We start from the raw sequence: 11,258 nt of genomic DNA, 5'->3' as shown, positions 1-11,258 counted from the left end.
CAAGATTCCACAGTCAACAGCCTGATCAACTCTATGTGAAGGAGATGTGTCGAGCTACCAGAGGCAAGTGGTGGTCATACCACGCTTCGAGGGATATACAGTGTCGCCGACGCCACCTCCGCTCCCATGGACTGTGAGCTCTCGCTCTCCTTGGCCGGCGTGAGCAAGACATTTAAGCGTGTTAACCCTCGCAAGGCTGCCAGCACAGATGGCATCCACATGCGCAGACCAGCTGGCTGGAGTGTTTACAGACATATTCAATCTCTCTCTATCCTAGTCAGTTGTACCCACTTGCTTTAAGATGTTCACGATTGTTCCTGTACCCAAGAAAGCGAAATTAACTTAAATAAATGACTATCGACCCGTAGCACTCACTTCTGTCATCACGAAGTGCTTTGAGAGGCTAGTTAAGGATCATATCACCTCCAACGCCCCAATAGATCCACAGATGACGAAATCGCCGTCGCACTCCACACTGCCCTATCCCCTGGACAAGAGGAATACCTATGTAATAATTCTGTTCATTGACTACAGCTCAGCCTTCAACACCATAGTACCCTCCAAGCTCATCATTAAGCTTCGGGCCCTGGGTCTGAACTACGCCCCGTGCAACAAATATTCATCCATTATTCCCGTCCCAGGTTCTGAAGGTACTGTAGGCAACAACACCTCCACTACCCTTATCCTCAACACAGGGGCCCCACAAGGGTGCATGCTCAGCCCCCTCCTGTACTCCCTGTTCACCCATGACTGTGTGGACGACGAGACAGACTACAGGGAGGATATGAGGGCCCTGGTGGAGTGGCGACAGGAAAACAACATCTCTCTCAACGTCAACAAAATAATGGAGCATGCCCCCATCTTCAGGAGACAGCAGAGGGAGCATGCCCCCATCCACATCGACGGTCCGTATTGGAGAAGGTGAAAAGCTTCAAGTTCCTCAGCGTACACATCACTGACAATCTGAAATGGTCCAACCACAAAGACAGTGTGGTGAAAAGGGGGATAGTCAGTTGTACAACTGAATGCCTTCAACTGAAATGTGTCTTCCGCATTTAACCCAACCCCTCTGAGCCAGAGCGGTGCGGGGGGCTGCCATAATCGGCGCCCAAGGAACAGTGGGTATGCTGCCTTGCTCAGGGGCAGAACGAGGTCAGCTCGGGGATTCTCCAGCAACCTTTCGGTTACTGGCCCAACACTCTAACCACTCGGCTACTTGCAGAAGGCTCCACCCTCACAAACCTTTACAGATGCACCATTGACAGCATCCTGTCGGGCTGTCACCGCCTGGTATGGCAACAGTACCGTCTGCAACCGCAGGGCTCACCAGAGGGTGGTGTGGTCTGCTCATCGCATCACCGGGGGCACACTGCCTGCCCTCCAGGACATCTACAGCACCCAGTGTCACAGGAAGGCCAAGAAGATCATCAAGGACCTCAGCCACCCAAGCCGAGTGACTTGTTCACCCCACTACCATCTAGAAGGTGAGGTCAGTACAGGTGCATCAAAGCTGGGACTGAGATACTGAAAAACAGCTTTTATCTCAAGGTCATTGTACTGTTAAATACTCACCACTAGCTGGGCCCCGCCCAGTACCATGCCCTGAACTTTAGTCATTGTCACTAGCCGGCTACCGCCCGGTTACTCTACCGTGCACCTTAGAGGCTGCTGCCCTATGTACATAGTCATTGAACACTGGTTACTTTAATAATGGAACACTGGTCACTTTAATAATGTTTACATACTATTTTACACACTTCATATGTATTTACTGTATTCTAGTCAAAGCCTATCCTATTTAACTATTGCTGTACATATAATATTGTTCAGATATACTACATATTCTATCCATATAGTCTACACATCCCATCATATACATACATACATACATACATACATACATACATACATACATACATACATACATACATACATACATACATACATACATACATACATACATACATACATACATACATACATACATACATACATACATACATGCATACAGTACCAGTCAAAAGTTTAGACACACCTACACAATCAAGGGTTTTCCTTTATTTTTACTATTTTCTACATTGTATAATAATAGTGAAGACATCAAGACTATGAAATAACACATATGGAATCATGTAGTAACCAAAAAAGTGTTAAATAAAAACATTTTATATTTGAGATTCTTCAAAGTAGCCACCCTTAGCCTTGATGACATCTTTGCACACTCTTGGCATTCTCTCAACCAGCTTCATGATAGATAGATAGATAGATAGATAGATAGATAGATAGATAGATAGATAGATAGATAGATAGATAGATAGATAGATAGATAGATAGATAGATAGATAGATAGATAGATAGATAGATAGATAGATAGATAGATATACACTACCTTTCAAAAGTTTGAGGTCACTTAGAAATGTCCTTGTTTTTGAAAGAAAATCACTTTTTGTCCATTAAAATAACATCAAATTGATCAGAAATACAGTGTAGACATTGTTTATATTGTAAATGACTATTGTAACTGAAAACGGAAGATTTTTTATGGAATATCTACATAGGCGTACGGAGGCCCATTATCAGCAACCATCGCTCCTGTGTTCCAATGCCATGTTGTGTTAGCTAATCCAAGTTTATAATTTTAAAAGGCTAATTGATCGTTAGAAACCCCTTTTGCAATTATGTTAGCACAGCTCAAAACTGTTAAAACTAGCCTTCAGTTTCTTGGCAATTTCTCGCATGGAATAGTCTTCATTTCTCAGATCAAGAATAGACTGATGAGTTTCAGAAGAAAGTGCTTTGTTTCTGGCCATTTTGAGCCTGTAGTCGAACGCACAAATGCTGATGCTCCAGATACTCAACTAGCCTAAAGAAGGCCAGTTTTATTGCTTCTTTAATCAGAACAACAGTTTTCAGCTGTGCTAACATAATTGCAAAAGGGGTTTCTAATGATCTGTTTTAAAATGATAAACTTGGATTAGCTAACATAACGTGCCATTGGAACTCAGGAGTGATGGCTGCTGATAATAGGCCTCCGTACGTCTATGTAGATATTCCAGCCGCTACAATAGTCATTTATAACATTAACAATGTCTACACTGATGAATTTGATGTTGTTTTTATAGACAAAAAATGTACTTTGCTTTCAAAAACAAGGACATTTCTAAGTGACCCCAAACTTTTGAACGGTAGTGTATATATTTATACTCCGACATTGCTCATACTAATATTTCGATATTTCTTCATATATTTCTTATATATTCTTTTGCGTTTTAGATTTTGTGTTTATTGTTAGATATTACTGCACTGTTTGAGCTAGGACAACAAGCATTTTGCTACATCCTCAATATATCTGCTAAATATGTGTATGCGACCAATAACATTTTATTTGATATTATTTGAGAAACTGACAGGTTTTCTGATTCTCACCCCTACCTTTTTTTTTAAAGATATCTATGACCGACAGATGCATATCTGTATTCCCATCATGTGAAATCCATAGAGTATGGCCTAAAACATTTATTTAAATTGACTGATTTCCTTATATGAACTGTAACTCAATAAAATCTTTGAAATTGTTGCATGTTGCGTTTTATATTTTTGTTCAGTGTAGTTGGTGAATTTGTCAAGTATTTGCAAAAAAACGTTCCTACTTTTGTCACTAGATGTCAGTAGTAATACTGTTGGATGGTGTGTTCTCATTTATTGAAATGTATGTTTTTAGACAATCAATTTTCACAAACATTTTATTTAGTTAAAAACTCTAAACTGTCTTGATAAGGCTTCTTGAAGGTGTCAACTTTACATAGACATTTGTTAGATATCTGTGGAAGTTCATCTACAACCTAATCTGACTACCAATATATATTTTCTATAGGAGTTTTCCCTAAAACAAGTCCCAGCCCTAAAGTGCCAAAAACCTCCCCAAAAAAGTGTAAAAACGTTCTATCCAATTTAGCAGAATATTTTTTTATTTAAAAATAAAATGATATGATAAGGACTATTTTCCCCCCCATGTTATTGAAATATGACACCTATTTAGATGTCCAGAATAATACAAAAATGAACTATGTCATTTATTTTAGGCCTGTCGTACCCATAAATCGATTATACTCCATAAATGTAATTCAGAGGTAATTAACATATTTGTCCATAAGGTAGAGCTCTAACCTGCCTGTGAGGTTATCTGGTATCCGGAATGACCTGACAGTTATACAGGAGTCCTCTGTTCATGTTCACTGTCACACTTCCACACCGTGTGACTGACTGCCAACAGCTGTCTTTCACCAGTCTGCTGGCCTGTGTATGCTTGGGACAGATTCTATTAAAATATCCCTCTCCTCTAATTGAACCCATGCAAACAACAAGACTAACACACACACACACACACACACACACACACACACACACACACACACACACACACACACACACACACACACACACACACACAGAGAGAGAGAGAGATTCACATAAACATCCACACACACATACACTATCATATTAGGCTATGTCTAGAGAGTTGAACACATACACATGTATGCATCTAAAACTCATAAAAAGTATTGAAGCACTGGGTGCAATAAAAGAGCCAGTGCTTCCTGTTTGTACACTTTGATCTCACTACCAGGTGCATTGCAAGACTAATCCCTACATGTGTAAGCAGGAGCTCCTTGTTTCCCCCAGGTATCACATTCTTTCCTGGTTAGAGTCCGTGCGCCTTCGGCCCCCGGATCAAATGTCTCCTTCTGTCTTTGACAACCACTCTGGTTCCTGCAAACGACAAAAAACTCCTGTGCAGCTGTAGCTGCTCCAACCTTCTTGCCTCAGCACACTCCATATAGTATATGTGCATGCACAGTGTGGATATCATGTATCTGTACAAGTGACAATGCAGTAAGTCTTTGTGTTTATGAAAATAGAACTTTGCAGCAAGCATGCAAGTTAGAGCCGAATTTGACATGTGCTGTAAGGTCATATTTTTCTTGTGTGTGTTTGTGCTAGGTGATCTCTTTAACAGATGCTGTTGAATCAGATTATGCCCTACTGTATTGCACCAACCCTCATTGTCTTTCTGTCTGTCACTGACCTCCTGTTTTGAGCCTGAGTTTGACGTGATTGATTGCCCACTGGGCACGACATAATTTCAACATCTCGTTTTGATTTACATTTAATTGAGTTGTCAAGTAACATGAATTCAAAGTGAAATCAACAAAAAAGTTTCACAATGTCATTGGATTTAGCTTAAAAGTTAGGTGAAAAAATGACCAAATTTCTTTACATTGGGGACTTTTTGTCAATCCAATCAGTTTCCCACATAGATTCAACCAGTTTGTACAGTCGTGGCCAAAAGTTTTGAGAATGACACAAATATAAATTTTCACAAAGTCTGCTGCCTCAGTTTGTATGATGGCAATTTGCATATACTCCAGAATGTTATGAAGAGTGATCAGATGAATTGCAATTAATTGCAAAGTCCTCCTTTGCCATGCAAATGAACTGAATCCCAAAAAAAGCATTTCCACTGCATTTCAGCCCTGCCACAAAAGGACCAGCTGACATCATGTCAGTGATTCTCTCGTTAACACAGGTGTGAGTGTTGACGAGGACAAGGCTGGAGATCACTCTGTCATGCTGATTGAGTTCGAATAACAGACTGGAAGCTTCAAAAGGAGGGTGGTGCTTGGAATCATTGTTCTTCCTCTGTCAATCATGGTTACCTGCAAGGAAACACGTGCCGTCATCCTTGCTTTGCACAAGGCAAGGGTATTGCTGCCAGTAAGATTGCACCTAAATAAACCATTTATCGGATCATCAAGAACTTCAAGGAGAGCGATTCAATTGTTGTGAAGAAGGCTTCAGAGCGCCCAAGAAAGTCCAGCAAGCGCCAAGACCGTCTCCTAAAGTTGATTCAGCTGTGGGATCGGGGCACCACCAGTACATAGCTTGCTCAGGAATGGCAGCAGGCAGGTGTGAGTGCATCTGCACGCACAGTGAGGTGAATACTTTTGGAGGATGGCCTGGTGTCAAGAAGGGCAGCAAAGAAGCCACATCTTTCCAGGAAAAACATCAAGGACAGACTGATATTCTGCAAAAGGTGCAGGGATTGGACTGCTGAGGACTGGGGTAAAGTCATTTTCTCTGAAGAATCCCCTTTGCGATTATTTGGGGCATCCGGAAAAAAGCTTGTCCGGAGAAGACAAGGTGAGCGCTGCCATCAGTCCTGTGTCATGCCAACAGTAAAGCATCCTGAGACCATTCATGTGTGGGGTTGCTTCTCAGCTAAGGGAGTGGGCTCACTCACAATTTTGCCTAAGAACACAGCCATGAATAAAAAATAGTACCAACACATCCTCCGAGAGTGTCACGTTCTGACCATAGTTCTTTTGTATTTTCTTTGTTTTAGTGTGGTCAGGGCGTGAGTTGGGTGGGTATTATCTATGTTTTCTGTTTCTATGTGGGGTTTCTCGTTTGGCCTGATATGGTTCTCAATCAGAGGCAGGTGTTAGTCATTGTCTCTGATTGGGAACCATATTTAGGTAGCCTGTGTTCTATTGTGTTTTGTGGGTGGTTGTTTTCAGTCTTTGTGTGTCTGCACACTTTTGTTGTTTTGTATTTGAAGTGTTCTGTTTTTTTGATTTTTATTAAATTAAGATGAACACTAACCACGCTGCGCTTTGGTCCTCTCCTTCCACCGACAAAAGCCGTTACAGAACCACCCACCAAAAAAGGACCAAGTAGCGTGGTAACAGGCAGCAGCAGCAGGAGAGGCAGCGATACCTGGAGAGATGGACTTGGGAGGAAATATTAGACGGCAAGTTACCATGGGCACAGCCGGGTGAATATCGCCACCCCAGGCAGAGCTGGAGGCAGCGAAAGCCGAGAGGCGGCATTATGAGGAGCTTGCTCGGCAGCGCGGCTGGAAGCACGAGAGGCAGCCCCAAAAATGTATTGGGGGGGCACACGGGGAGACGGGGAGTGTGGCAGAGTCAGGAGTCAGACCTGAGCCAACTTCTCTCGGATGGAGCCGAGGATGGAACCAGAGCAGTCGGCGAAGTTGAGGTGTGAGTCTGAGAATGTTGAGGAGTTATTGGACAGATTGGAGGAGAGTGAATGGAGGGGAGATTATGAGACATTCGAGGAGTTGTTGATGAAATTGGAGGAGAGTGAAGAGAGAGAGCTGTTGGTTTGGCGTAGTATGCACGGCATTCGCCCTGAGGAGCGTGTTAGCTGTCTGATGCCACCTGTGTCAGTTCCTAGTACTCATCCTGAAACAGGTGTTAAAGTTCCGGAACAATTGATGCCGGCTATACACACCAGGTCTCCAGAGTACCTTCACAACCCGGGGTGTTCTGTTCCTGCTCCCCGCACTCGCCCAGAGGTGCGTGCTCCCAGTCCGGTACCACCAGTTCCAGCACCACGCACCAGGCCTACTGTGCGCCTCCAGAGTCCAGTATGCCCTGTTCCTGCTCCCCGCACTCGCCCTGAGGTGCGTGTTCCCTGCCCGGTACCACCTGTTCCGGCACCACGCACTAGGCCTACAGTGTGCCTCGGCAGGCCTGAGCTGCCCGTCTGTCCAGCGCCGCCTGAGCTGCCCGTCTGTCCAGCGCCGCCTGAGCTGCCCGTCTGTCCAGCGCCGCCTGAGCTGCCCGTCTGTCCTGAGCCTCTAGAGCCGTCCGCCAGTCAGGAGCTGCCAGAGCCGCCCGCCAGTCAGGAGCTGCCAGAGCCGCCCGCCAGTCAGGAGCTGCCAGAGCCGCCCGCCAGTCAGGAGCTGCCAGAGCCGTCCGCCAGTCAGGAGCTGCCAGAGTCGCCCGCCAGTCAGGAGATGCCAGAGCCGCCCGCCAGTCAGGAGCTGCCAGAGCCGCCCGCCAGTCAGGAGCTGCCAGAGTCGCCCGCCAGTCAGGAGCTGCCAGAGCCGCCCACTAGTCAGGAGCTGCCAGAGTCGCCCGCCAGTCAGGAGCTGCCAGAGCCGCCTGCCAGTCCGGAGCTGCTCTTCAGTCCGGAGCTGTCCTTCAGTCCAGAGTTGCCCTCAGTCCGGAGCTGCTCCTCAGTCCGGAGCTGACCTTCAGTCCTGAGCTACCCCTCAGTCCTGAGCTACCCCTCAGTCCTGAGCTACCCCTCAGTCCGGAGCTGCCCCTCAGTCCGGAGCTGCCCCTCAGTCCGGAGCTGCCCCTCAGTCTGGAGCTGCCCCTCAGTCTGGAGCTGCCCCTCAGTCTGGAGCTGCCCCTCAGTCCGGAGCTGCCCCTCAGTCCGGAGGAGTTTTTTCAGTCCAGAGGCGTCCTTCAGTCCAGAGGCGTCCTTCAGTCCAGAGGTGTCCCTCAGTCCTGTGGGCCCATTTATTAGGGTTCCCAGGTCAGGGTCGGCGGCGTGGGTCGCCGTTCCTAGGAGGCCACAGAAGCGGACTAAGACTATGGTGGAGTGGGGTCCACGTCCAGCGCCAGAGCCGCCACCGCGGACAGATGCCCACCCAGACTCTCCCCTATAGGTTCAGGTTTTGCGGCCGGAGTCCGCACCTTGGAGGGGGGGGGGGGGGGGGGGGTACTGTCACGTTCTGACCATAGTTATTTTGTATTTTCTTTGTTTTAGTGTGGTCATGGCATGAGTTGGGTGGGTATTATCTATGTTTTCTGTTTCTATGTGGGGTTTCTCGTTTGGCCTGATATGGTTCTCAATCAGAGGCAGGTGTTAGTCATTGTCTCTGATTGGGAACCATATTTAGGTAGCCTGTGTTCTATTGTGTTTTGTGGGTTGTTGTTTTCAGTCTTTGTGTGTCTGCACCAGATAGAACTGTTTCGGTTTTCACTCTTGTTGTTTTGTATTTGAAGTGTTCTGTTTTTTTGATTATTATTAAATTAAGATGAACACTAACCACGCTGCGCTTTGGTCCTCTCCTTCCACCGACGAAAGCCGTTACAGAGAGCAATTTCTCCCAACCATCCAGGAACAGTTTGGTGACGAACAATGCCTTTTCCAGCATGATGGAGCACCTTTCCATAAGGCAAAAGTGATAACTAAGTGGCTTGGGGAACAAAACATTGATATTTTGGGTACATGGCCAGGAAACTCCCCAGACCTTAATACCATTGAGAACTTGTGGTCAATCCTCAAGAGACGGGTGGACAAATAAAACCCCGCAAATTCTGACAAACTCCAAGCATTGATTATGCAAGAATGGGCTGCCATCAGTCAGGATGTGGCCCAGAAGTTAATTGACAGCATGTCAGGGCGGATTGCAGAGGTCTTAAAAAAGAAGGGTCAACACTGCAATTGTCAATAAAAGTCTTTGACACTTATGAAATGCTTGTAATTATACTTCAGTATTCCATAGTAACATCTGACAAAAATATCTAAAGACACTGAAGCAGCAAACTTTGTGGAAATTAATATTTGTGTCATTCTCAAAAAACTTTTGGCCACGACTGTACTGTATATGGAGGCCCATCTGTATGGTGTCCAACCTTACCCGGAGCTGGCAGAAGTGGGTGTCCGAGATCAAAGACAAGCTGGCCAAGGAGCCTATCAGCTGGGCTCCTGACCCCCTAAGAGAGCTTTGGAACGAACCACCAAAGACACCAAGCACCACTAAATTAGGAACCTGGCAGAAGAAGGTTTGTCCCTGTCAGGATCCCACTGCTGGCCACAACATACCTACTGCTCAGAACAACACTTCAGCTACCAAGCAGGAGTCTCGAGGCAATTCTCCTCCTTCCCAATCGGAGGGTAAAATAAAGACCCCTCTAGTGCCTCTATACGGGAGTCCCGGATCAAGACCAAGCAGGTGGTGAAGACTGTGACCAGCGGTGTTCAGGAGAGGAGTGTGGAAACTACATTTCTGACCGAGCTAATTTGTATGTAGGCTCCACCGCCAGAGGAGGAGATAGACAGGACACTGAGCAAGAGGGGGTCGCTCGCACTCCACAGAAAGTGCTCCAAAGTGTCGAGACTGACCCTCAGCTGGAAGCAGGAGAAGGAGAAGGAGCGGAATGTAACGACAATTTGGAGATGGGCACGCCTGTAGCGTGGACACAGAGGAAAGTGGGTACTCTGAGGCGCAGAAAAGGACCCTTGAGGCGGAGGGCGGCCAAGATAAACCTGGACAGACAGACAGACAACTCTAAACCTGGACAGATGGACAGCACTGAACCTGGGCAGACAGAGAGCAATGAACCTCCTGGACAGACAGATAGTTCTAAACCTGGAAAGATAGACATCACTAAACCTGGATAGACAGACAGCACTGAAGCTGGACAGACAGACAGCTCTAAACCTGGACAGACAGACATCTCTAAACCTGGACAGACAGACATCTCTAAACCTGGACAGACAGACAGCACTGGGTAATCCAGGGAGGCCATGCAGAGGGATAGTGACGGCATCTCACCTAAAGGGAAAGTTGAGTCATGGGTGAGGGTCAAAAGACCCTCCAGCTCAATGTGAGTTCAATGTTCTTTGCAACAGTATGGTGACTGTATTAACATTCGTGTACAAGCGATGGTGCATGACGGTCCCTCATTAAACGTTCCCCTAAGTATGTAAGGGATACTGTAAATACACCTAAATAACTTGAAATAGCACATTTGTTGCTCAAATAAAACAGTTTATTGCAAAACTTGTTCAGAGCTTTACAATGGAAATTAACGTTGCCATGATTGATGATTGTTTCATTGTTTTGTTAAATATTTGGGTGATTGTTCTTCACAGGAGCAAAAATGAGTTGGATGACGCCAACAAGATCAACGCTCTCTCAAGGAAGTACAGTGCCGTGGTCAATCTGAACAGCCGCTGGCAGAACTGGTCCTAAACGAACACCGTCAACCAGAAGCTCAACCCCTTCAGTGAGGACTTTGACTATGAATACTCCATGTCCCTACGCCTCCACCAAGGCGAGGATGGTTACGGACGCCCCAAGGAGGACACCAAAACAGCCGAACGTGCCAGGCGAGCCGAGCAACACATCCACGGTGAGATAACCGACATGTGCTATGTGATCAGGACTATGAACGACCCAGATCCGGACGGGAAGACCCGCGTCACTTTCAGAGAACTGTTTGATAGATACGTACGCGTCTCTGACAAGGTGGTGGGGATTCTTCTGAGAGCCAAGAGGCATGGGAAGGTGGCATTCGACGGGGAGATGCTGTGGCAAGGGCAGGATGATGGTGTTATCATGTGACTTCCTCTCTTGTGGAACCAAGTGTATTCGGAAAAGTATTCAGACCCCTTCCCTTTTTCCACATTTTGTTACATTACAGCCTTATTCT

The 11,258-nt window shown here is 46.0% G+C and overlaps 1 pseudogene; it reads left to right on the top strand.

The window, feature by feature from the left end:
• Nucleotides 1–448: 448 nt before the first annotated feature.
• On the top strand, nt 449–11,258 carry LOC139555393 (actin-binding Rho-activating protein-like; annotated as a pseudogene).

The sequence above is a fragment of the Salvelinus alpinus genome, chromosome 26 (assembly GCF_045679555.1).
Source record: "Salvelinus alpinus chromosome 26, SLU_Salpinus.1, whole genome shotgun sequence".
Lineage (NCBI taxonomy): Eukaryota > Metazoa > Chordata > Actinopteri > Salmoniformes > Salmonidae > Salvelinus > Salvelinus alpinus.
Note: the sequence above shows the minus strand (reverse complement) of the source record. Positions and strands in the feature narration are given on the sequence as shown.